Source organism: Rhipicephalus microplus, chromosome 1 (assembly GCF_043290135.1).
Source record: "Rhipicephalus microplus isolate Deutch F79 chromosome 1, USDA_Rmic, whole genome shotgun sequence".
Lineage (NCBI taxonomy): Eukaryota > Metazoa > Arthropoda > Arachnida > Ixodida > Ixodidae > Rhipicephalus > Rhipicephalus microplus.
This window is the reverse complement of record NC_134700.1, coordinates 207,041,344-207,068,893: the sequence shown is the minus strand read 5'-3', so window position 1 is coordinate 207,068,893 and position 27,550 is coordinate 207,041,344. Positions and strand designations below refer to the sequence as shown.

Sequence of the window (27,550 nt, the reverse complement as noted above, 5' to 3'; positions counted from 1 at the left end):
AGAGTTAAGTTACAAAGTTACCACAGCTAGAATTTCTCGTCGCAGGTAATGACCAGTCTGCTAAGTATGCAGCGAACATGTATGCTAAAGGGACACTTATGAGGTGTGTGCTTACAGATCGAAAAAGCCCAATTCTAAGAAAATAAGCTTCAGGTATGCATTGTACAACTTTGTTATCTGTACATCTTTGTTGGTACTCTTACAACACACTATCTGCTCAGCCTTGAGCACAATCTCTTTTTTTTTTTTTTGCATAGACATATCCATAGAACTTCAGTACTCTCTTACAAGCAAGCACTCCTCAAATCAATTGGTGGTACATGATGTGTATCTGTCCGAATACTGGATCAATAAAGGTCACATTTATTACACACTTGTTATTGTATTTATTTTTCAGTATACTTGTGGTTGAAAATGAAGTTGTTTTCTTCCTGCTACTTTTAGAGGTTAGGACTTGAAATACGTACTATCTTGCAGTGTGGCTGTATAGACAAGCGAAGATCATGTATGTTTCAACTACCTGTGCAATTTCCTAGATTTTTTTTTTTGCATGACCGTAGTGCACAGAATTACACTTCGTAGTGGTAGACACTATAGTTATGACAACTTAATTTAAACAGAAGCAGATGTGCACAAAGAAATCTGGAACGTTTTTCTGCAAAAAAAAAAAAAAAACCAGTACCACATGCAATGAACACAATCTTGCTCCTCATGACAGCATTCACGTCTTTGAGGAAGCTGTGCTGCAACTGCTCATCACCTTTATGATTTATTATTTTAGGAGCCCATTGAACATATGTGCAAAGCTAAAGCAATTGAGTGCAGTCTTACGAGCTTTGGTGCATCATTTTGTAAACTTGTATGAGCTAAACACAGTTAATTAAAACAGAACAGTTCTGGGTGTTGTTGGTAAACTGTCACAAGGCACAACTAAATGTCGGAAAGCCCGTTAATGCCCATCACTGTGGGTGTGTTCGTTATGTAGTGCAATTAATAATTTCCGACGATTCACATGCCAACTATGAAGTGATCGTGAGTCGTACAGTAGTAGGCAAATTAGGTTGATTCTGACTTCCAGGGGTTCAAACAAATGGCAATGTAGGCTCACGGGAAACGAGACTGCTTGTCGAAGCATTTGCTTTGACCTCTTATGTTAATACATTTTTCATATTTTCCAGCTTCCATCTTTTAAGGGTCAGTTTAGTTCACCTGCACCAATCCGAACTGGTTCACAGCTGTGCACGAGAAGTTCAGAACTTGTGCTGCAGAAGTTGTGCGGTGCGGCAGCACAAGTGAATGACAAGGTGCCGACAAGGTGGAATCGTTATTTTTGTTCGCTTAATTTAATGAGGTGCAAACATCTTGGCAAAACACGCCGGATTTATAGGGGTGGGTACAGCACCTACGTCTAATGCTATGTTGTTTGTTTAGCTGTCCGAGCGGCTGCACCAAACCAGCGCCGTCAGAGCAGAAGGTACCGGAAAGTCATGAAATAGTTTTGGTGCTGTACCTCTCCTGCGCTTTTTGAAATGAATGGCAAGATTTCGAAGATGCCATTGCTGCGCCACTGAAACGAATGGCGAGGTGCAGCACTTTGTAAAATGGATCATGTGGTGCAGGCGAATCGAACAAACCCTTAAGCACACAAGTGTCTTAGCGTTTCACCCCCATCGAAATATGGCTACAGTGGCTGGGATCAAACAGTGTGTTGTTGAGCTCAGCAGCGCCACACAATCTAACTAATAGTGTTACAGTTTCAACATTATTGAAGTGTAGATTCCATACCACGGTAGGTAGGCAATGCTTGTAGCCAATCTAAAGCACCTCTCCACGATATGCGCGGTAAAACATTCACAAATACAGCATTACATGTGTGAGGTTAGAGATGACCTGTTATAGTGGACATTCAGATGTTTCAACGTGCTTGCAGAACGGACATTCGGGGGTAGTCATCCTGTCATTGCATGGCAGTCTGGAAAAACAAGTAACATCACCAGATATCAATGCATGAAATCAATGCATAATCAATGCATGAAATTTTCCAAAGTAAACAAATAAAGACAGTTAATTAGTAATCAGCAGCATTTTATGCATATATGTAGTGGTACCTCATAACACGTATATCACTCAGGGCTGCTTCTTCTCAAGGCATGTCACGTAGCAGGTTCCTTGCCCATTGTACACATTTGCTTCCACGTCAGGTGGGCCAGGAGGCTGTGGCAGAAAAAGAAGTATTTCTCATTTATGTGACGCTTCCTTTGTCACACTATAGGAAAACCAGACCCATAATTATGTGATGTTTCTCAAACGCGACTGCAGTAAATTATTAACTAGTAGGTTTTTTGCACTAATATATGGGCTAGCTAAGAAGACACATTCAAGGCGACAGTGATTTATTTGCCTTCTTTTATCGCAACGGCCTGGTTGGTGTTACCTGGTGATAGAATTTCAGAATGAACTATTGAGTTAGCGACTCGTTCCACCGCGAAGCCATGCACGCCGCATGTAACGCACGTTTTTCCGGTTGAGACGTTAAAACTTTTAAAATTTAATATTGCAATGCGCTGCCACCGTGGGACGCCTACGTAGTCATTGGCAAAACAACTACTTATGTTGAAACGAACCAACTAGCCCCGCAAGCAACCATCCTTAAAAAACTGAAGTGGTTTCTACTCACCGGCCCGGGCTTGCAACGTGTGTTCATCCGATCAAAGCTTCGACGGTCGCTTCGTTCCCCGAAAGTCACTTGAATTCCCTTCGCGAAAGCATTTGAACGAGTCAAATAAACAGAATGCGAAAGAATGTGCCGGTCGGCAGAGGCTCGAAATATTTACAGCGAAACGAAACAGTCCGAGACACATCCGAACGTACCGCCAGCCGTTACCTGCCATCGCAACCGTTGCAGGCCCCGGAAACTCTCAAGTTCAAGTGCTCACCTGTAGGGGGCAAAGAAATGAACCGCGGCGTGTTTCTGCTTTAAACACCCAGAGTGCATCTACTAACCTCTCCCGCCACTCGCGCTATTGCACTTTCTTGTAGAAGCGCCTTCGTCGAGGCCAAAATTTATTTTAAAATGAACAAACACTACATGTTTGCGTACCGCTACACATAAAAAACATTTTTTTGTTTAAGCAAGTAGTTTTTCTTAAACATGTGCTGCGTCATCAACTTTTTTTAATAGTTTTTACTCCAGCTGACTCAATGTCAGTAGCAGCCTATCGACACCATTATCCTCATTTCAAAGTTTGCGGCGGCGGCGGCAGCCAACGGTTGTGATGGCAGGTAACGGCTGGGGCATTGGGTAAATTGTGTCCCCCTGCCTTACAACCTTCTTGATTGGTATTCTGTTGCTTTCTTTATAAAGCAGTGTGGTAGCAGTTGTTCCCCTGTAGATTTCTTCCAGGATGTTTATATATACTTCATCGACGCCCTGATTCCGCAGTGTCTGCATGACGGCTGATATTTCTACTGAATCAAACGCCTTCTCGTAATCGATGAAGGCTATGTATAGTGGTTCGTTATATTTTGAGCATTTCTCCATTACCTGATTGATAGTATGAATGTGGTCGATTGTTGAGTAGCCTGTTCAAAATCCTGCTTGTTCCTTTGGTTGACAGAATTCTAATGTTTTCTTTACTCTGTTAGCAATTACCTTTGTAAATTGCTTGTATACTACAGAGAGCAAGCTGATCGGCCTGTAATTCTTCTAGTCCTTGTCATCTCATTTCTTATGTATTGAGATGATGTTAGCGTTCTTCCGAGACTCTGGTACTCTTCCCGTCAAGAGACACCTCGTAAACAGGGTGGCTAGTTTTTTTAACACAATCTGTCCTCCATCTTTCAGCAGATCTGATGTTACTTGATCCTCACCAGCAGTATTGCCTCTTTGCATGCTCTCCAAAGCTTGTCTGACTTCTTCTATCATCTGGGTTACCGCTGGTTCTTATAGTATTAAATTCGTGGTTGTCCCGGCTACTGTACAGATCTCTGTAAAACTCCTCCGCTATTTTAACTATCCTAACCATATTGGTAGTTATTTTGCCTTCTTTTTCCCATAGTGCATACATCCGATTTTTGCCTATCCCAAGTTTCCTCTTCACTGCTTTGACGCTTCCTCCGTTTTGCAGAGCGTGTTCGATTCTCTCCATGTTATACCTCCTTACATCGGATACCTTACGCCTATTAATCAACTTCGAAAGCTCTGCCAGTTCTGTTTTGTCTGTTGTATTTGAGACTTTCATGATTTGACGCTTCTTAATGAGATTCTTCGTTTCCTCGGAAAGCTTGCCATGTGTCCTGTCTAACTACCCTGCCTCCAACTTCTACTGCACACTACGTAATGATACTCGTCAGATTATCATTCATTGTACCTACGCTAAGGTTGGTTTCCTCATTAAGTGCCGAGGACCTGTTCTGAAGCGAGACTGAATTCCTGTAGTTTCCCTGTCAGTGCTAGCTCATTGATTGGCTTCTTGCGTATCAGTTTCTGTCGTTCATTCCTCAAGTCTTGGTGAATTCGAGACCGTACCATTCACTGCATCGTGCCTTGCCAACCACTTCCACAACCTGCACGATGCCTGGGTGTGCACTCATTATAAATTATATTTCGTTCTTATTTTCGCCATTAGGGCTCCTCCATGTCCACTTGCGGTTTTCTCGGTTTCGGTAAAGGTATTCAAAATCCGTAAAATATTGCGTTCTGCAAATTCTACTAGTAGCTCTCCTCTGGCGTTTCTAGTACCGATGCCATAATCTTTTACTGCCTGGTCTCCAGCCTGCTTCTTCCCTTCCTTTGCATTAAAGACTCTCATCAGTATAGTATACTATGCATAGTATAGTACCATCAGCATAGTATAGTATACCTTACTCATTGCCGATTCCACGGCTTCATAGAAGCTTTCAACTGAAGCGTCATCATGGCTGGATGTAGGCGCGTAAGCCGAGTACTGCTCTCATCTTGTATCTTTTATTCAGTTTAATTACGATTCCTACCACCCTTTCATTAATGCCATAGTATTCCTGTATGTTGCCAGCTATGTTTCTTTGAATTAGGAACCCCACTCCAAGTTCTCTTCTGTCAGCCAAGCCCCTATAGCAAAGGACGTGACCATTCTGTAGCACCGCATAGGCCTCATCTGTTCTCCTAACCTCACTGAGCCCTATTATATCCCATTTAACACCCTCTAGCTCCTCGAGTAGTACAGCTAGACTTCCCTCACTAGATAAGGTTCTAGCGTTAAACGTTGCCAAGTTCAGGTTCCGATAGGGGCCTGTCCGGAACCAGAGATTCTTAGCACCCTCTGCTGCGTTGCAGATCTGACCGCCGCCGTGGTCAGTTGCTTCGCAGCTGCTGGGTACTGAGGACCGTGAGTTATTTGACGTATGCATGTGGGAGGTAGTTGCGAGATACTGCACCAGGGTGGCCAATCTTTCTCTGGTGAGGGAGTGCGTTCCTGGCGGTGGTTGCCGGAGAGGCCGCACCCCAGGCCTCTTAATGCAGTTTCATCACCACGCGGATGTCTTTTAGATGCGGAAGCATCTTATACTCGCGCCTTGTAGTGCGCCGTCCGCGCCGTCCGCACCTCTTCTCGAACATTCGACAGCTGACGCGCGCGCATGCGCCGTCGCGCCGTCGCCCACCATCTGTGCCGCGCGCGCTTCTCCTTCGAGAACATTCGACAGCTGACCGTGCATGCGCCGTCGCCATCTGTGCCGCGCGCGCGCTTCTCCTTCGAGAACATTCGACAGCTGACAGCGCATGCGCCGTCGCGCTGTATATATACTCAAGGTCGGCGCTCGCTCGCTCAGTTGGCGCTCGTCGGTTGGTTTGTACGGCGCGTCGACGTCCAAGGTCGCGGTGAAATGAATTCCAACGAATCCACAAACACAATGATCGACGTCCCTTCGACCAGCGCCGCCCTTTCGCATACGTGTGTACGTGTTCACTCATTTAACACCCCCTCCTACAACCACGTTAACCAATTTAGCCATCGACCCAACTAAGTCGCAATTTAACACCCCATTTCACAACCACGTTAACCAATGTAGCCATCGACCCAAGTAAGTCGCACTTTAACACCCCGTTAACCAATTATATGCTCCGCATCCTCCTCAGTGTTCCCCCGAGGGAAGCTGCGGGCAATTTTTTTTTATCCGGTTGGGAACTGCGTGGCACCGGGATTTGAACCATGGACCTTTGGCATGCGAGGCGGATGCTCTAACCACTACGCTTATCGCTGCATCGCGCATCGCGGTATTTGTGTGCGATGGCTGCACACAAATACGGCACAAGCAAACAACATAACGGAAGGTTGGACAAAAAACGGCTCAACTTTAGCATCACGCTGAGGCACACGCGTGTGCACCAGGCAGCCGGAAGTAGTGTCATTTCCGCATTGCTTGCGTGCTGTGCGGATAGCAAATACATAGGCTGCGGGAGAACAGGGTTGCTCGGAGGTTTACGCCACACCGGCTAGCGTTTCTCGATCACATTCTTCTGCAAAGCTCTCCGTAAGCTGCTTCAACAACCCGCTGTAGGAAACACGTACTTTCGCTTTCATTACGCGTCACAACACGGGTTATCGGCATTACCTAACACTTGAATGGTCATTTGATTTATTTGTGCCGAAAGGTTGCTTTGATCCGAGATGGTCTGGCGTAAGGCCCCTCCATTGCGTCCATAGCCGACGGAAAAACGCACGGAGGGGTTTGGTCTGGCGCAGATATGCGGCGCAAGCACAGGCGTGAAAACAATTTCGGGGGGGGGGGGGTGGAAACACGGGCCCGGTGTGGCACTCGCTGACTACGCGCTTCAGCACAGCGTAAGTCGGCGATGCGTTCGGTAACGCGGTGGGGCGCCGATTGAGTGGACTTTTGACAGGTCTCTGATTTTCACCGCTAGTGTAATCGACGTTCCATGTAAATCCACGATGCGTATGCCCACACCCAATACAATTAAACAAACACGTCGATCCACCTCGTGATTCTTGAAGAAAAAAAAAAGGGTGGGGGGGGCAGCATAGATAATTGCTCGTCGACTGCTTCGGATGAAAACGATTCCCAAAAGGCGCGGTATATGTCGAATTTCTCTCACTAAATTCAACAACTTCCATATGCTGGCATAAAAGAAAGTATCGGAAGCATCGCTTTTCTTTCTCTGTAACAGCGTTCATCGACCTCCTCTCTCTCCTCAAAAAAAAAAAAAACACAGCATATCCACGAGGTGAATGATGACGAGAGGGCGGACGGACGTACGGAAGAATGCACGAAAGCATGCACGTAAGCATGGACGGACTGATGAACGCTTCGCCCCACTCATCATCATTCACTCCATGGATATGCTGTAACACCGTTTTTATTGACATGCAATGCGATGCAACTGGCTACTACGACGACTACGGCGACACGGGACATACGACGCATGACGTAAGGAGCTTCACCACTAAAAAAAAACAGAAAAAAATTTGTGATTATGGGTGCATTTCTATTTGTAACGATGCTACTTCATGATAAAGCTTGTGCTGCTTTGTATTGTCCAGAGGTCTTTCATTGTGTAAGCCTCTGTGTGAGATGTACCCGTAATATTCAATTTTTCTGCTGTCTTTTGTAACGTTTGTTTCTAGCGCCCCGAGTCAGTCCGGTAGTACTTTTTTGCTCTTCTGTTTTATGTGCATGCATTTTTTTGCCTCGGTACATGTTCATTTGTTTCTTCTCGTCCCTCTGTTTCTTTCTCGATCTATCTTTATTTTGCTATCTTGTACGTTGTTTTCTCTCCTTGTATTTCTCGCTTTTTTTCTATCGTTCTGGCTCTCTTCTATAGTTTTTCTTTTTTTTCTGTCTTTTTTTTGCTTTCTTTCTCCTTTTCTTTGTAAGCTATCTCCAATTCGTTACATTTTCTGTTAACATTCAGAGATTTCAATGGCCTGAAAGTATTTTAACGCAAAAAACATCCATAGAAGTGATATACATTCATTGCCCAATATTACAAGAGAAAATATGAATTGAACACTTTCTCAAAACTTTCGGAGGCGTGAGTGGGAGATTTCAAACAAGCGTATTCGCAAATTTCATATTGACCAACGATACTTTCAAAAGAAGTTTGACGACAAGCATATCAGACGACATTCTGGGAGACTCAGCAGGCTCCCACATGACCAACCTATCTTGAAGACGATCATCTTTCTTGGGGACCTTCGACGTAGAAATTTTGGTCTGTCTGTCTGTCTGTCTCTCTGCTTGTCCGCCCTAACGATACTTCAAACGACACCAAACGGCCAACCCCATCCGCACCGCCAACCAATATTGCTCAAGGTTTAGCGTTCATAGTTGTGCGATTGTCAATTAAAAAAGCAAATATTGCGCATAGCTGAGGCACCATAACAACATGTCTATGTTTTGTAAGTCTGCCTTTATACTAGAAGAGGCACACACAAGTAATTCTAAGGACTGTAGCGTTTAACGCGCTGCGCTGACAGTGCAACGCGATGCTCAAGAAGGTGTTTCCAACGCTTTGCTAAGACGGCACGAACGTGGAACCTGCCCGTCGCTTTGCATTCTACACCTTATCACCTCCGCGACTGACACGCATCTTTTTCCGCGGTCGCGCACGCCTTCGTTTTCGAAGATAACTGCCAGATGGCGCTGGCGTCTAACGTGCCTAGATGCGCTTGTTCGCCCCCGTTACTAACGCAGTGCCTTGAAAATACCATTCACCGATTTTCTTGCGCAGAACATCAAATAAACGTTTTGTTCACTCGCTCCGGACGCAAGACTATCGTCTTTCGACGACATTTACAGTGTACCATGTAGATTCAGGCCAATTTTTTTTATCCAAAGAGTCATAGTGTAGAGAAACCTCCGAACACTGAAATTGGTCGAACTATCAAGTGCCTTCTAGTGGGTCTACCCAAAAAAGGACGTCTGCTTGGCTGTGACTGTCGCCAATGTGTATGCTCGCTAGTTGCCGGATAATAAGCCTTAACAAATTGGCGGAGGTGCTGCGATCCCCTTCGATGCCCTTAGAGCTACGATAACGTACCCTGCCATTAACCATGTCCCACGATGCCTCTCAGCAAACGCCTCCTTCCATGCCACCCCATTGTCCCGGTGTCCCGAGAATCCGCGATCCGCCCATCTTCACTGGCGCTGATGGTACTGACGTGAAGGACTGGCTCACCATTTACGAGCGCGTGAGCGTCCCCGACAAATGGGACGAGGACGGCAAGCTGACCAACTTGGTGTTCTACCTTGCGGGTGTTGCCAGTTGGTGGTACAACAGCCACGCGTCCGATTTTGCAACCTGGTCCGATTTTAAGACCGCTATCATCAACGTTTTCAGCCACCCTGCTGTTCACAAGCTGCAAGCCGAGCAGTGCTTACGTGAACGCGCTCAGAAGGCTGGTGAGTTATTCACCAGCTATATTGAAGATGTCCTGGACTTACGCAACAAATGTAATCACATCATGTCCGAGTCTGACAAGATTCGAAACATCATGAAAGGCATAGACGATGATGCCTTCATGATGCTGCTCGCCAAAAACCCCGGCACAGTGGCGGAGGTCATCACACTGTGCCAGAGCTACGAGGAGCTCCGCCGGCAGCGTTCGATGACCCGTCGCTCCCCACCACGAGCTGCAATGCTTGCTGGCTTGGAGGCCAGTTGTCACCAAGTGGCGTTGATGGCAGACCTAAAGTCCTTCATCCGTGAAGAAATCGCGCGTCGATTCTATCTCCTGCCCTTTGCCCACCAACCGGCTGTTCACCAATCGGATACTACCCTTTTCCCTCCTATCCGTCGAGCGATTGAGCAGAAAATAGCGGAGGTAATGCCTGCGCACCACCCCCAACTGCCTCCAGCTCCTGCGCCCTTGAGTTACGCACAAGTGGTTGCCAGGCCGCCTCAAGTCGTTCCAGCACCCGCCCGTTTGACGTACGCCGAAGCTGCCGCTCGACCTCCATCCTCTGCAGTGGGTATGCCCACTTCGCATGTTGACGTAACCCTTCCGCCTCAGCTTCAGCCCACCATGCAGCCACCGTTCCGTCTATCGGCTCTTGCGACATGGGTGAGACCTAACCCGGTGAACATATGTCGCACACCCGATAACCGGTCCATCTGCTTTGCCTGCGGTTACGCCGGTCACGTAGCCCGTTATTGCCATCGCGTACAGCCGGCTCCAATTTCTTCGCATGTTTATGGCCAGCTCATCCGTCCCTATCTTGAAGAACCGCCATCTATGCCACCGCCGTCTCGCCCACGTCCATCTCCTCGAAGGTCGCCGTCTCCACGACGTCGTTCCCTGTCCCCCATGCGGCCAAGTTCAGCTGCTCACGAGCGGGAAAACTAGTCGTCGGAGGCTTCGAGGCAAGGACTGCGACGCTATCGCATTGTGAAAGCCCTCAGAGCCGCCCATCTAATGTCATTGACGTGCTTGTGGACGGTGTTCATGCATCTGCTCTTATTGACACTGGAGCTGCAGTATCAGTTATGGACGAAAACCTTTGCCGCTTGCTTCGACAAGTGACGACGCCGATTTCTGGGTTGTCCCTTCGTACTGCTAGTTCACATCGTATCCATACTACAACAGGGTGCACAGCTCGCTTTGTCGTTCAGGACGTTCTGTATGTCGCCCAATTTATCATCATTCCTGCATGCTCTCATGACGCCATCCTGGGATGGGATTTTCTCTCCCGCAAGGACACCGTCATCCATTGTGCCGCCGCCGATATTGAACGCTCACCCTTCTTGCATTTGACGCCAGAAGACAGTCCCTCGAAAGTGAGCAAAATTCTCGTGAAAGACGATACCATAGTGCCTCCAAGCTCGACGACGGGTGTATCGGTCTACTGCGCTGTCTCTCCGACACAATTGCATCGTTTCGCCATTTGACCGTGCTTGAAGAAGGAAAGGGTTGCTAGTACCTTTTGCGACCGTGCAAATCACCCAGGCCAACGCCACTATTTTCGTGACAAATCCATCTCCGTACACTGTTACCTTGTTCGGAGGGGAATGTCTCGGCAGGGTGCAACCAGTTGATGACGCACAAGTCCTGGACGTACCCGATGACTCACGTTGTCCCCATTCACGTACCATCGGTGCTGTTTCCACTTCTGATCCATCATCACCTGATGTATTTGGCCCCTAAGTTGATGACAACGTCAGTACAGTATTCCCAGCTTCTGGACCTGTTACAAGAATATCATTCTTCTTTCGATGTCGGGCGAGGTTTTCTCGGTCGCGCGCCCACTGATACACATCGTATCGACACTGGTGCCCATCCACCATTACGGCAACGTTCTTACCACGTGTCGCCTGCTGAAAGTCGGGAAATCAACGAGCAGGTTGACGATATGCTCCGACGCGACGTTATTCGGCCCTCGGACAGTCCATGGGCGTGTCCTGTTGTTCTTAATGCGAAGAAAGACGGTTCTGTGCGGTTCTGTGTCGACTACAGACGGCTCTATAAGATCACGCGCAAAGATTTTTATCCACTGCCACGCATCGATGACGCAATTGACAGCCTTCACGGAGCCGAATTTTAGGGGCGAAGCTCCTGTTTAGAAAAAGTTTATTCTCTCATGGGATGCAACAAACCTAAGGGACAAGCGTCTCTATAACAGGCACAAAAACAAAACAAACAAAAGACAAAGCACAAGGTACATTACACATTTAAACAAAGGTGTCCAAGTCCGTAGGATGTCCATAGTCAATTGTACTAATAACTGTACATACACTACATAAATGCACTAATCACAATATGGACAATGTACATGATGATATATGTACAGAATTTACAAGACTTGGTGAAGATGTTAAAAAATATGTACAACAGGTATCAATATTCATAAAAGTTACATAACTTACAGCGTTAGAATGAAGTGCATATATAGGAGAGCTCACACCCATATGGGACATACACAAACACATAAAAATAGTAAACACATACTGATTACATGCACCAATTAGACATTGACAGGTGACCTGGCTATAGGAACCAGGCCAGGTGGAAGACTAATCGAACGCGTCTGTCAACTACGGACAGAAAGCGGCACGACCATTGTCGCAGAAATTCTTCCTCCCCAAGGAAGAACAATTCCTCCGACAGAAACGATAAGAGTTCAGAGTAGAGGCGTTCCAGAATTGGAAAAAGAGCACGACGACGATGACCTGCCGCAACAGCTTCGCACCTATTACGCCATAAACAAAAAGCTCCCGCAGCTATTAGAAGGCGTGCAAAGCGACTACGCGAGCAGCGACCAGAAGTTACAAAGGGATTAACACCTAGGCCACGAAAACTAGTGTTAACTGACTTCCAAAACACCTTTGCAATGACACATTGCTGCAGCATATGCTGGTTAGACTCCTGTAACGGGCAGTTAGGACGAGTGGAAGATGGGACCATGCCCCACCTCTCCAGTCTGTCCCGTGTTGGGAGTACTCTCCATCCAAGACGCCACATAAAGTCACGGAGGTGACCAGGCAAAAACGATGCCGTTATCGTGCTCCACGAGACATGTCTCGATCGCGCTAGACGGGCTGGAGGAACCAGAGGAAGCAGAAGAGCCGCCGTTGTATCTACAATGCGGCGTTTCAAGAATGTCCACATCGGGACAAACCTGCTGCGTGTGTCGATAAAATGCTACTGCCGTTGAGTAAAATGCAGGCACGTGAAGTGTTTGCGGTGCAGAATTAAGCCGTGCATCTGGTAGTGAATAGCGTAACTTGGTGCCTAAGAAATAACAGGCAAGATCACGCGCGGGGCACTGATCACCATGCAACAACCGAAGTAAGAATCGTAGGGCAAGCAGCCGGCAGCGAACAGAGACGGATGGGAATGCGAATCCACCGCAGTTTCTCGGTTGCCCAAGAGCTGCTCGGCAAACTAGCTCTGTTCCACCCGACCAGAAAAAAGAGCCAATGAGGGATTGCAACGACCTGGTGATTCGTAATGGGGGCTGTAAGACATGAGATATATACCATGCACGGCCGCAAAAACCTGTGCTAAATACCTTCTTTCGAGCATCGGTAAATCATACTCTTGTGCTTCCCGGAGCTGTCGTTTTACATCTTCGACTACTGAATTCCACAAGCGGGCTGATATGCCGTAGCAAGTATAATCATGCCCCAGAATGCGAATAGAGTCACTTTTTTGAAGACCGAAAAAGGAACTTAGACATGCGTCTGGGGAACCAATGAATAAATATCGACATTTGGAAAAATTTAACGCAGCACCTGAAATCGTGCCATACGTAGTAAAAAGTCGTAGGCTACGGGATAAACTGTCCTCATTCTTCAAATACAACGTGATGTCATCAGCAAATGCTGTCACTGTCACGATACCACTACCTGGAAGAGGAAGGCCTCTAACGTAAGGATCAGCGATTAGCGATTGAAGGAATGGTTCGAGGCTGAGTACAAAAAGTGCAGGGGATAAAGGACACCCCTGGCGAACACCGCGGGTTACCGGAAATGGCACACTCTCTAAACCATCAAGAAACAACGTGCTGCGTATATTCCGGTATGCGTTTCTGAGAAGCTCAAAGAAGTTTTGTGAGAAGCCAAATGCTGCCATTACGCTAAATATAAAGCTATGTTCGAGGCGATCGAATGCCTTTTCCTGGTCAAGTGAAACCAAAAGTCCCCGAGCTGATCTTGTTAACGTGTACGCAACTATATCGCGCGTAACAAAGGAGAGACTGTGGATTTCTCTTCCAGGAATAGAGCACGCCTGACGACGACCAATTAAGGAGGGCATCAGGCTTCTCAAACGCCGAGTGATAACTGCCGCGAAAGTTTTATAATCAACGTTGAGGAGCGTTATTGGTCGCCACTCGTCTGGGCGAACTGATGATGGGTCATGTTTAGGTATTAAAACAATTCGACCATCGCGAAAGCTATCAGGAAAATCAAAGTTCTCGAAACAGCGGCAAATAACAAAGGTGAAAAGAGCACCAATGTCGTCCCAAAACGTTAAATAAAACTCAACAGGCAACCCATCCGGCCAGGGGGCCGAGCCACGCTTCATGGAAGACAGTACCTCTTTCCCTTCGTCAGCTGACGGAGTTGTGCACAGTTGTTCAGCTACTTCAGATGAAATTTGAGGGAGCCTACTCAACATTGTGGCTGTCTCGGTGGTACCGCGATGTGATGACATTGTCGTACGAGCCATGTTGGCAAAGTGAGCTAGGAAAACTGATTGATCACGTGTCGGCGGCAACGCAGTGTGTAAGAATCTGGCAGCCGGAGTTCCTAGTCGACTCGACGGGTTGAGAAGCGAGCTTTTCGCAAAGCGTAGAACCTCAGGGTGTGCACAAGGATTACGTCTGCAACACCAAGCAGCCGCCGTCAATGACGAAGATGTAATGAGGCGTTGAAAACGACCCCTTAACTCTCGCTGCCATGCGCGCATCAAGGAAGTTAGTCGATCAACCCGAAGAGCAATACGCAGCTTTGCGGCAGTGTCCGCTAGTTCTTCGGACGTACGGCGTCTAAGGGCCCGCCCTGCTACTGAGCAGTGTAAACGCCACTGCGTCTTGAGCACGTCCCACACCTCCGGACCGCACCCCAAAAGAGAGGCACGCAAGCTTCTAGATAAACTGGAGCATGTACGTGCGCCGTGCAGAATGCGGATGTCAAGACGCCAAGGTTTCACTGATGATGAAAAGGGAAAGTGAGCCTCGAGCGTCACTGGTCGGTGGTCTGATATATAAACAGGCGATGATGGTAATGTTACAACATCAGAGTGCGATACGTAAGAAGCTAGCGCGCTCGGCACATAGAAACGATTCAAACGACTAGACGACGTGCTACGCCGCCAAGTTCAGGCATACTGTGGTCCATGCACTAGTCTGTACGTATCTATCAAAGAGAAATGTTGCACTAGGCGACGCAGCTCTCGCGCGTTCCAATCAGAGCGACCCCATCCTGGTTCTTGCACGTCAGCTCGCGTGTCTAATACACAATTAAAGTCTCCAGTGAGTATTACATGACGACCGTCTAGAAAATACACGTCCAGGTCACGGAAAAAATTGTTAGACATCGCTGCTTGAGCTGGCCCATAAATACACAAAACACGCAGCTTGAAGGATGATAGGACGCAGTCAAAAGCCAATACCCGTCCAAACCCGTCCTAGAAAACATGATGATTGCGCAGAAGAGCGCGGTTAAAAATAATAATTTCAACTCCAGAGAAGCGAGATGTCGCGAAAAAAAAATAACAGTCTAAATTAAATGCGCGTTTGAATGCACGAACGTGGCCAATGGTGAAAAAAATTTGTTTCTTGTAAACACAGAATATCACAATGTTCTGCGCGGGCTATGCTGATAACCTCGGCTTGCTTTACTGGGTTACGGAACCCTTGAACATTAAAAGAAAGGATTTTCAGGGTGTCAGCCATATTGAAAAAAGGTGGGTGACTGACCTGGTCGTGTTTTTCGATTCGGTATACCCCGGGGATCTCTCCGGGGAACTGGAGTACGTACACTACACAGCACAATTTGACCCTCTAGAAGAGGGTCGAGGTTTCTTCGGTTGCTGGAACTCGGAGCGGCTATCTTGGGTGCCGTCCGAGCTGGTGCCAGACTTGTGAGCACGCTTGACCTCTCGCGGGGCTTGCATTTCCACGTCACATCCGTCTGGGCTAGAAGGGAGTCCGATACTACTGTCGACTTCGAGGCTGAAGCTGCTGTCTGACGAATCAGATGGTGGTAGGGCTGCAGCGTTAACGTTGTCGCCGCCTCCAACGACCTTGTTCACGGATTGCTTGTCGAGACGCGTCAGTAAAGAACTCCCATGGCGTCTTGCTACTTGTTCAAGGAAGTCACGAGCCTGGATTTCGGAATGATCCAATGGGCTTTGCTCATTCGGTTTCAATTCTGCTCCTGGCGAGACACCAGTGCCCGCAACGTCAGCTTCTTCTGGGCACTCAGCTGCTAGGTTTAACGATGATTCCGGTGCCTCGGTGCCTACCAGCGCTTCTTTCTCGGCTTGCGCCGACGTCGAATATGGCATGACATGTTTGACTGGGACAGACGCGAGGTCAATCGCGGTGGCTGTTTCTATCGCTGAGTTTGGCAGACGTGGCACGCTCGGGTTGGCCAAGCTGCACAATTCTTCATCGTTTATTGGAGCTCTCAGAATCGGATTCTGGCGTTCTTCTAGTACAGCTCCTGGTTCTCCTTCATCTGTTGCCGTTGGTGACACAGATGGTAGGGCAGGAAAGGTCCCCGCTGTAGCATCAGAATATGAACGGCGCACAGAGCAGACGGTGGTAGGGTGGTTATCTCCACAACGTCGGCAGGGCGGTCGCAACCTTCGCTTTCGTGTCCGTGCACACCACAGCGACCACAGAATGGTGCTGTGCATTGTGCTCGATAATGACCACTAGAGCCACACCGACGACAAACACGTTGCAGACCACGGTAGTCGAAGGTGACTCGATGACCAGAAACGCGAAGATAGTTGGGGACGCGATTTGTGGGACTCATTTCCATCCGGACATAGCGTGTGCCTGTGAGAACTCCGCGTCTTGGGCTCATGACGCCAGCGGTCACAGTCAATACCTTGCCGTATGGGGACAAAGCCTCGACGAGTACCTCGTTGGAGACAAAGGCTGGTAAAAACAGGCAGGCGACGTTAGTTACTGCGGGCCGACGGGAACGACAGGGATACGCTCGCCACCGATGGTCAGGTGGCCAGCGTCGACGATGAGAGTCATAGAAGCCATGCTCTTGACAGTTACTTGGAAGTTCATGCCTCCCATGTGCTGAACGCTGTGTACCTCTGAGAGGCCAACTATTGAGGCCGTCGCGTCGACGACGGTCTCCGGACTAGTCCCCGCAGGGCGACAGCGTCGAAGGCCTGCGCCTTTGAAGGCGTCCACGACGTCGATGACGCCATGGCTAGATGAGGAGGACCATAGAAAAAGGAAAAGACAAGAGAGGACACTCCGCGAAACCTGGCCTCAGGAAGTGCGTCACGACTACGTAACGAACTAGTGCTCTCACCAAACGTCAGAGGGCGCAAGCGCAAAAAAACAGTTATAATCAATGCAACAGAATCGTTTTTACAAAATAATAGTTATACGCCAAAATCTGGTATGTTCTTTATACATAAAAATAATTTATTCAACACACCTTACGCGATTATTTTTCTTCAGCCGTACTGTCATAAACACCATCCACCCAGCGACAAGCCCATGCATAACTGACAGCGGGAAGCTTTCGTCGCTTTCGTCAACGTCGGCTGCGTCGGCGTTTCCGTGCGTAAGATAACAGGTGAGGCACGTTTTCAAGCGAAGCTTGTTGAATGACATGTTGTTGGGCTTGTTGGGTCATTTTTTAGGAAACGGTTACACCTGCGCGAATAAGACACCATGCAACAAACATAGAAAGATGCACACACACATGTTACGCTTCGTGTGTGCGAGTTTGTTTCTTACGTGGCGTCTCATTCACGCAGTTGTAACCTTTTTCTGAAGCTTGTAAGGACGGAGAGGTTCGCTAAAAAAAGTGCCGCCACATCCACGAAGTGAATGATGATGAGTGGGCGAAGCTCCGGAGGTCAACCTGGTAAACCATGAATCCTCCGTACATTTTGCCCGCTCGATTTTATTGCAACGCTCCCCCTAGCGTACGTCACCGCACTATATCGAACGATGACACGCGCCATATGTGGCATCATTCCTATTTTATAACACCTCGCATCTTTCAAAATCAACTACACGTACCGCCGTCTAGTTTATAACATCTTGCATCTTTTGGATGGACGGACGGACGGACGGACGGATGGATGGACGGACGGACGGACGGACGGATGGATGGATGGATGGATGGATGGATGGACGGACGGACGGACGGATGGACAGATGGATATGGCTGTACCCTTTAGATCGGGTGGTGGCTAGCGTAATACTTAATGCCGTCAGCTACAAGTACCACCATCTAGTGAACACTGCAAGAACTGAACGAGGGGGGGGGGCACATACAGGGGACGCACAGCCCACGCCTTAAGGAGCTTCGCTCCTAAAAGAAAGTTTGCGGCTCTATGCGGCGGCTAGACGGGAACATTGAGCAAGGTATGCAGTATAGCAAAGGCGGCACGGCGTCAAGCCGAGGCGACGCGTGCTGCGTCTGCCACGGACGCGAGCGTCTGTGCGCTGAGCATAGCTGGGCAGCTAGGTCATAGGCTCGGTGGCTCGGTGCAAAATATTGAGAAGCGTTCGCTGGGCCTCGCATGCTTCACGACGCGTTTCCCGAAGGCTCGGAACACGAATAATTCTTGGTGTGCCGAAGGCAAATCTGGACTAGCCAAGTGGCCATCATCTTCGTTTCTTCGCTAGCCTTGTGCCACTAGTGCAAGCTGCCCACAAATTTTTTTGACGTTTCCAATATACTTTTACCGCACAAATTTCAACTACGATTTTTCTTCCCAATGTACTGCTGATATTGCGTACGCACGAAGGTGTTCTAAAGTTCCTAGGCCGCGATACCATTGCATTACAAGGAATAGCGGCCTGGAAACTTCTGAAGATCTTTGTACGTGGTCTTGACGTCTATATTTGTAAGTCAGAGTTTTATGGGTCAGAGATATATCACTGGTTTTGTATTGCGCATCGATTAGCCAATCATTCAAAGGGGTTTGCTGGTACACTTATGACGTGCACATATCTTTTTCGTAATTTGACAGCGAAGCATCCACTTACGAATATTTTCAGACCGCGCTGATGCCATGCCGTCCGGCGGTCCAAGCTACGGAAGCTACTGCTGTGTATCGTGGGGCTTCAACAATGGCAGAACCCACAAGAAGCCCGGGACGAGTTTCTTCCGCGTACCACGGGACGGCAGGTGTGTTAAAGCTTTTGTATGGTTTGCATGTCTTTAGGCTTACTGTTCGTACTTGCTCAGTGAGGGTAACAATAAAAAATCACTATTCAAGCACTTCCCCTTTCAGCTGATAGTTCAATGCCAATGCAGGATGAAAGCATGGATGCAGTATGCTGGACGCGATGATCTCCTTAGTAAGCCGGCCAGCCTATTGTACGCAACGTACAGGGTTTGTAGCGACCATTTTACTGCTCAAAGTTTCATGGACCCTGGGCACACAAGGGTTACAAGAATGGCTGTTCCTAGTGTGCAACCAGCTGCACCATGTAAGTGATTGACTGAAACTGAAATATGTGCAATAGCAGCCACTTGTATTGAATCAGTGGCGACAGTTAACCGCGAAGATCTTTGTAGACGATGGAGAAACCTCACTATAGAAGTAACACTTGGCAAGTCTTAAATTTTGTGAATTGTGGGCTATTACCTTCCTAACAGCAGCTTTACATTTCTGTCAATTTTTGATGCTCTTGACCTGCGCAACTTGTTTTGAAAGACTTTAAAGGGCTATTTCACGTTATCTTGAAGCCTGAGTGCGCATGTACGTATACCTTTCATCAGTGAAAGCTGGCACTGTTGATAATTCCAAAAATCACAAATTACTTGTTTCCTGGTTGGTGCCTTCTCTTTTCTTCCACGTTCGACCAATTTATGCGTTTAACCGAGCTGTTTAAGTTTCCCCATGCTACAAGCTTTGTGACTTGTACCAACTGCACATATATGCAGGTTCTCTGAGCGTCGCTTCAAGTAGTGACTGTGACATGGCTGCACTGCAAGGTGCGGATGAGCTTCAGTTTGTGTTATTTTAAGCCTCTTACTGACACATCGTCGTAATTTCATTTCTTCAGGACCTGCGGTAGAGGCTTCAAAAAGCGGCTCCTACACATTGAGGTGCCCCGATGAGCAGGGTGCGTTCAGTGTTGCGATTTCTTTTTTTTTTACCCAAATTGACTGTTGACCAAACCTCTGCAGGTGGCAGCTCCCTTGTAGCTGGTGAAAGAATTTCTGCTGGCTTCGTCTTGCCGGAGAAAACCTTAACCAGTCGTTCAGCTGTCACAAAAGGAACTTGTGTGACCGGTAAGTTGTATGTTCCCTTCAACACCAGAGTGGATTGATATAGAGACTTCCGCAGGCCGCTCGCAAGATTGTTCCGACAGCCCTGTCCGAGGCACTGAACAAGCTTCACAAGACCCTCCAGAAGACGTCTCCGCCAACAGCTCCACGCCTGAGTGCCCTAGAGAAAATGGTGACTAATCTTTTATTGCAGCTGTTTTTAATGTGCTATTTTATGTTTAAGGCATTCTGAGGTAACTATCCTCAAAAGGACACTACGTGTGCACTTACAAAATGTAAGGGTGGGCTCTCAGTGATTTTCATTTTTTTGTGCATTGTCAACATTGTGAATGGTTTGTTTTTGGGTAGTGGAATCGAAAACTTTGCACCGCAGAAAGTTGTGCACCTTGGGTCTGAAAGAGCGCGGAAAGTGCTCGTATGGGATTAGTTGTTCTTCGCTTTTACATCCATTTTCGTTTATTGCAGTGCGTTCCTGTGTGCCAGCGACAATTTCTCCATCAATAAGTACAAGCAAACCATTAAACATCTGCAAGCCAAAGTAGCAGCACAGCGGAAAACTATCAAAAGACTGCGGAGACAGCCTCACCAAGCACCGTCAACTTCAAAGGCCCTTGGAGTTATCCGACCGCACGTCACCGAGGAAGTTTTTAAACTTCTTTCTGCACATGTTCGCTTGAGGCCCAAACGCAAGGGCAAGCGGTTTCCCGTGTGGTTCAAGAATTCTATTCGCTCTTCACTTAAACTTCCGAGGTCCGCGAGCATACCGATTTCTGGCTCCATATTTTTCTTTGCCCTCCCGGCGTTCATTAAGGAGATGGCTAGCTAATGTAAAGATGACTCCAGGCATAATTCCAGGATTCCTTTCTTCCATTGCAACAAATACTCAAGCTTGGAATTAACGGGACCGAGTGTGCGCTTTAGTTTTTGACGAAATAGCACTCAAAAAGAATTTGTACTATGATGCTGCAAGAGACGTTGTCCAGGGTTTTACAGATGATGGCACTCATCGCACTTCAACCATCGCTGATCGAGCACTGGTTTTTCTTCCTGTTGGTGTTTCGAGAAAGTGGGTTCAACCGGTTGCTTTTACTATAGGGCACACATCAACACCATCATCTGTTATGCATAACTTGCTGGTGTCACTCATTTTGGAGCTTAGAAGCATTAATATTGCAGTGAAAGCAGTCATTTGTGACCAGGGCAGTTCAAATGTAAGTCTCGCTAACCAACTAAGAGTGACTGTAGCAAAGCCTTTTTTTATGAAGTTAATGGTGAGCGGGTGTATTACATTTTTGATGTTCCGCATTTAATTAGAACAACGTGCAATAATGTCCAAGCACAGAAGTTATACGTTGGGGATGACATCGTTAACTGGTCGCACATTGTAAGCCTTTACCAATCCTCACATGAGTTGCGGTTGCGATCGGCTCCAAAGTTGACTGAACGGCACGTTCATCACAAACCTTTTTCTAATATGAAGGTCAGCAGAGCAACTCAGGTCCTCAGTGCATCAGTTTCGATTGGTATCACGGCAATGGTGTATGCGAAGATGCTGCCTGCCTCGGCCATCACTACAGCTCAATTTTGTGATTGTATGGACAGGATTTTCGATGCCTTGAACAGCTCGAGTAAAAAAAGAACTTCGCAAAAGCTGCGGCATGCATGCATGAAAAATGATTCAGAGCTGATTGACTTCCTCCGAGGCCAGCTTCCCTGGATTGCATCATGGCAGTTTGTTGGCAGACGTCAACCACAAACCATCGTAGGTTGGCAAATTACAATTCAGGCAATTTGTCAACTATGGGACGACCTCTCCAAAAATTACAACTTTGAATACCTCTTAACACGCAGGCTTCAACACGATTCTCTGGAGAACATATTTGGCCACATTAGGCAAAAACAGGGTTGAAACACCAACCCATAGCACAATTTATTTGTGGCCTGAAGCACATCTGCATAAGAAAACTCTTCAAGCTGTCAGAATACGGAAATGTCGGGGATGATGAATGTGACCTCCTCCAGGAGCAGCTCTCGCCATTCTCCCTCACCAGTGCGTCTCTTGTGGATAATGAGGAGTGTGCACAGCCACGGCCTGACGACTTTCCCGCTCTAGACGATCTCTCTGAACTTGCGACCAACATTCACTCCCATATTATCGATGACTCCGCTGCATATTATGTAGCTGGTTTTCTCATCAAACACTTCCTTCGGAATGCATGTGACGGTTGCAGTTGCCCACAGTTACTGAAAGACGACAGTGAGACGCTTAAGGGTACCCACCAGTATTTCACAATGCTCAAAGCATACCACGTCCCCAGCAAACTTTTTGGGAATCTCACTGCGCCATCAGAAGCAGCTTTTGCATACGTACAACAACTTGAATATCACTTTCTTGCCATAATTGAGGCCACTGCACATCACCTGAAAGTGTGCGATGTTTTGTATCACCATCTGTCAAGTGTTGGCGATTTTCATTTCTGCTCTGCTGGGTGTCGCGCGAAGTTTCTGAAAATGTTTTGCCGGGTTCGTTTATGTTGACATGTGCGTTTTGTGAACCGAAACTTATATAGGGTTAGGTTCCAGTCTTCAATCTCGGGCATACAGCTTGACAAGTTCAAAGGTTAGCAATTAGCGGCGTGTTTATACTAAAGTATTCGAGTTGAGCCGAATCCTGCAATAGCTTCATTATGTTATTATTTCGTTACAGCAGACTTCATTATGGTCTTATATGCTTATATTCAGTTCAACTGGACTAACCACTCCTTCGTTGCATACATTGTTTAGGTTACCCGCTATGCGGAGCAGGGACACTGTGTATTCGCTCGAAGTGATTTGCGTAACCTTAAAAAGAATGTTGGGTATCCTGTCTGTATTTTTGTAGCAAATGCGGGCGAACTGTGGGTCTTTACTGTGGGTCGCTTGGTCACTGTGTATGCTTTATCTCTCCAGCTCAAGTAATATATCGATAACAAAACCGCTTGTTGAAATGTCTTTGAGCGGGTAAGGAACACAGTATGAAGTGGGCACGGTTCACGTTATCACGCTTTTCGTATTTTAGCTTCTCATCAACCTCCTCATCTCGCCCATCAAAATTTTCAAAAGAATACCCTACCTTTTAGCATTTGATGAGGCTGCAAACGCTGCCATTTTATTTTTATATAGCTTGTGAGTGATAACGTACGGTGTAGAGCCTTTGTGAAAAATAATGAGCCAAAGTGGTTTCCTTATGCTATTTATTAGCCCTGTAATACCGCTCTCGTAGCACCAATTAAGGTCCACAATTCTGGATAAGTGATGACTACAATCTATTTTAGCTCGCAAGCGTCACAGCAACACCCAGACGCAAATCACTTGGGATCTTAAGTTTTTGATGAAGGCGATGCATAAGAAGAGCCACAAGACCTGCCAGTGTTGTAGCATAAAGTTTGTCTTTCACGTAGTAAGCAAGCTGCAAAGCCCTACCTTTCTGAGGACAAGCAGGCATCAAGTCTGCTTTTTTAAATTTTGGGCTAGCTGTTCTTAAGCACAGCCAGCACACTGCACCTTTGCCTTTCTGCTCTATTGTGTCGTGTGGTTTCTGTGCGCTCTTTTTTTCTATCCATTATTTCGGCTAACCCAAGGCGTGATTCGTGACTTCATTGCTGTGTATATGTCACTTCTTCTTCTTCATCAGCATTGTGCACTGTGTTTTTGCCATAGATCCTTACTTACCCACTGGCCCGGTGTGTCATACTTCACCAGCTTCTCGGCTTCTGCCAACTCTAGCGATGTGTGCGTTGCCTGTGTTCTCTCTGTATTTGTTACAATATTTGTTACAATTTATTTGTAAGGCGAGATGCATTTGTTGTCTACCTCTGTCATATTGTGCTTTTTATATTCTCAGACTCTACCTTGCCTTTGAATAAAACATTGCGGATACTCTGTCTCTTTGACTGATATATACATTGATCACTTGTTCAAAAAGAAAAACACAAGCGCGATGAATAAAACCGTAGTGAATTATCATTACCTGCATCTCTTTTGATTATAACCTAATCAAAATAAAAATTACGTCACGACCACTTTGCACGAACCACTGAACAAAACAAAACAGGGAATGGCTAAATCAAAACGATCTACAAAAACTATCCATTTGGGCGATGAAAAGTGGTCTAAAATCATGAACTTTCGTCATTGCCAAACGTCGGTTACGCAAAGTAATTCAAAATTGGCGCCAGTGAAACCGAAACAGGAAGCGCACGCCACTTGCTCTCACCAACCACCAGGTGTGCTAGGGTCGATTGGGCCGCTGGGGTCTACGGGAGTGTCCACTCTTAACCTTTTTATTATTTCTCTGTGGGAGGACGTCCCTGACGTAGAACACGCAGGGACGTCAACAGGATCACTTCCTCTTCGTCTTCGTCTTCCTCTCAAGGGCGTGGCTTGTGCGTCTCTCGTAGGACGTAAGCACCAATGGCACATACCCGAAATAGCGGTCCTTACGGTTTTGACCTCCAAGGTGGTTCTGGTGAGAGATTTCTTCTGTGCGTTCTTGAACAATAAAAGATAGTGCTCAATGCACATGTTAATGGCTGCTAAGGGGGAATGAGAGACAGGAGCATTCGGCCTTTAGGTAACGCGCACGCTGCGATCCCCATTAGCAGCTATTGGCATGTACATTGAGCACGATCTGACAAGAAAGGGTTGCTACGTTATACTCGCTGGGTGTAACCTCCTTGGTTTTAGAAAGGTTTAGCGAGCGTTGGGCCGCATAGCCATGGTGGTGGTGGTAAAAAACATTTATTTCAGAAAAAGTCTACTAGAGAGTGCCGACGGCATAGCCATGAATACAGTGTACTAGTATATACCATGAACTCGAGGTAGTTAAAGGTGGGAAGTAAACCCGAAGCGCAAGCCGTAAGAAAGTGTGCATATGCCACCTCCCGTTTAGTCCTTGAAATGTCCGCTGGATGGCGGTGCTTCTATATGGAGAATATATGATGAAAAGATGCGAGATGGTGGTACTTGGAGTGCTGAATAGATGGACGAACGGACACACAGACAGATGCATGGATGGACGCATGAACGGACGCAGGCGCGGATGCATGGACGAACGCAGGGACGGACGCACGAACAGACGCACGCATGGACGGGTGGATGGACGCATGGATGGTTACACATACGTACGCAGGAACGGACGGAAGCAAGAACGAATGGACGGACGAATGCTTCGCCCCACTCCCCATCATTCACTCCGTGAATATGCTGCCATTTTTTTCTTCTCTCCATCTGCGCTCGGGTTACTGGCAAGTACCCATGGCTGATGACGCTCGACAGAAGACTGCGTTCATCACATCCGATGGCTTGTGCGAATTCAACGTCATGCCGTTTGGTCTATGTATGCACCTGCGACCTTTGAGCACATGATGGCCACCGTTCTGCGCATTTTAAAATGGCACACGTGCTTGTGTTACCTCAATGACGTTGTTGTCTTCGCTCCAGATTTCTCCACGCATCTCCAACGTCTGAAAGAAGTTTTCGCACGGGTGAGCAATGCCGGCTCGTAAATAAATCTGATGAAGTGCCACTTTATAGCACAGAAACTCACCATCCTAGGGTACGTCGTGTCCAAGGATGGCATTCTTCCTGACCCAGCCAAGCTTCTCTGGGGCCGAATTCCCCAAACCTGCGTCCGTCAAAGAACTGCGTAAATTCATGGGCCATCATATCACCGCTGACGAAGCTCCTATGAAGTAACAGACCTCTCAAATCGTGGTCGTCCGAGTGCGACGACGCCTTCGCGAAGCTCCGCCTTTTCTTGACGTCTCCTCCCATTCTATGCCACTGCGACCCTACGGCTCAACAGAGGTGCACACGGACGCCAGCGCTGTAGGCTTCGGCGCTGTCCTGGCGCAGCGCAAACCCGGATTTTCTAAATATGTCGTAGCATATGCAAGCTCACGAGAGCCGAGACAAAGTACACCGTCACAGAGAAAGAGTGCCTGGTGATCGTCTGGGCCCTTAAAAGTTTCGACCTTATTTGTATGGTCACCCATTCGATGTCGTCACCGATCATCATGCACTATGCTGGCTTTCATTATTGAAGGATCCCTCAGGCCGTCTCACCCGTTGGGCTCTTCGCTTACAAGACTACGACCTCCGCGTGCTGTACCGCAACGGACGCCAGCATGCTGACGCCAACGCCCTCACGCGCTCCCTTCTACCTGAAGATGACGTGCTCTGCTCAGTATCCTCGGTTGTTGTTTCTGCCATTGATGTTGACATCATCGCTACCTAACAGCGAAAGGAGAATTGGATCGCATCGCTGATCGAATTGCTCTCTGATCCGTCCGCAACGCCATCCACGCGTGCCTTGCGTCATCCAGCTCACCTTTTCACCATTCGTGACGGCCTCCAACACCGACGCAATTGCGACGCCGATGGCCGGCAGTGGTTACTCATGATACACCACATTCTGCGGTCGGAGATATGTGAATCCTTCCATTTTGATCCGCAATGCGTGCACTCTGGGGTATTCAAAACCTACCATCGCAATCGACAACGCTACTTCTGGCGCGGGATGTACCACTACGTGCAGCAGTTCGTTCGCTCCTGCCTCGCTTGCCAACGCCGCAAATTGTCACCACACATGTCGCCAGCCAATCTGCAACCGTTACCTTGCCCTGAGCGTCCGTTTGGGTGCATAGGTATCGATTTGTGTGGACCACTTCCTCTGACGTCGGCTGGTAACCGCTGGGCCATCGTCGCCGTAGATCATTTAACGCGATACGCCGAAACCGCCGCTCTCCCTTCGGCTACTGCGCGTGATGTTGCGTCCTTCCTACTGCATCGATTCATACTGCGCCACGGTTCACCCCAGGAGCTTCTCAGTGATCGAGGCCATGTCTTATTGTCAGAAGTCGTCGAAGCCATTCTCACGGAGTGCCATTCTGTCCACCGCAAAACTACTGCTTACCACCCGCCGACTAATGGTCTCCCCGAACGCTTTAACCGCACCCTCGGCGACATGCTTTCGATGTACGTCACCGCCAACCACACGAATTGGGATACTATACTGCCCTTCATCACCTACGCCTACAACACCGCCCCTCAGAGCACAACCGTTTTTTCATCTTTCTTCTTGCTGTACAGAAGGCACCCGTCACACACCATCGACACGATACCGCCGTACACGCCGGATTCATCTGAGTGTGCACCTATCTCTGAGACAGCCAGGCTTGCTGAAGAGTATCGCGAGCTTGCCAAGACTTTTACGACGCATGAGCAAGAGCGGCAGAAGAGTATCCGTGATGGCTCCGCCACTTCTGAGCCCACGTTCCTTCCTGGTTTTCTTGTATGGCTCTCAATCCCGACCTCTGTAGCTGGCCTTTCTTCCAAACTACTCTCGAAATACGAAGGCCCCTACCGTGTCATCGAGCGCACATCTCCGGTCAACTATCTAATCGAACCAATTGAACAATCTTCGGACATGCGCCGTCGCGGGCGCGACATAGTCAACGTGGAGCGCCTGAAGGATTACTATGACCCGATCATAGTGACAAGCTGCTAGGTCACCAGGCGTCTCCCTCTTCGACACCGGGGTAATTGTAGAGAAGCCTC

General features: G+C 47.8%; 1 long non-coding RNA gene across 1 annotated transcript; it reads left to right on the top strand.

The window, feature by feature from the left end:
- Positions 1-19,769: 19,769 nt before the first annotated feature.
- On the top strand, positions 19,770-20,567 carry LOC142769201 (uncharacterized). Its single transcript, XR_012885708.1, has 3 exons — positions 19,770-19,954; positions 20,010-20,123; positions 20,417-20,567. It is a non-coding gene; the product is annotated as an uncharacterized LOC142769201 (long non-coding RNA).
- Positions 20,568-27,550: the final 6,983 nt, after the last annotated feature.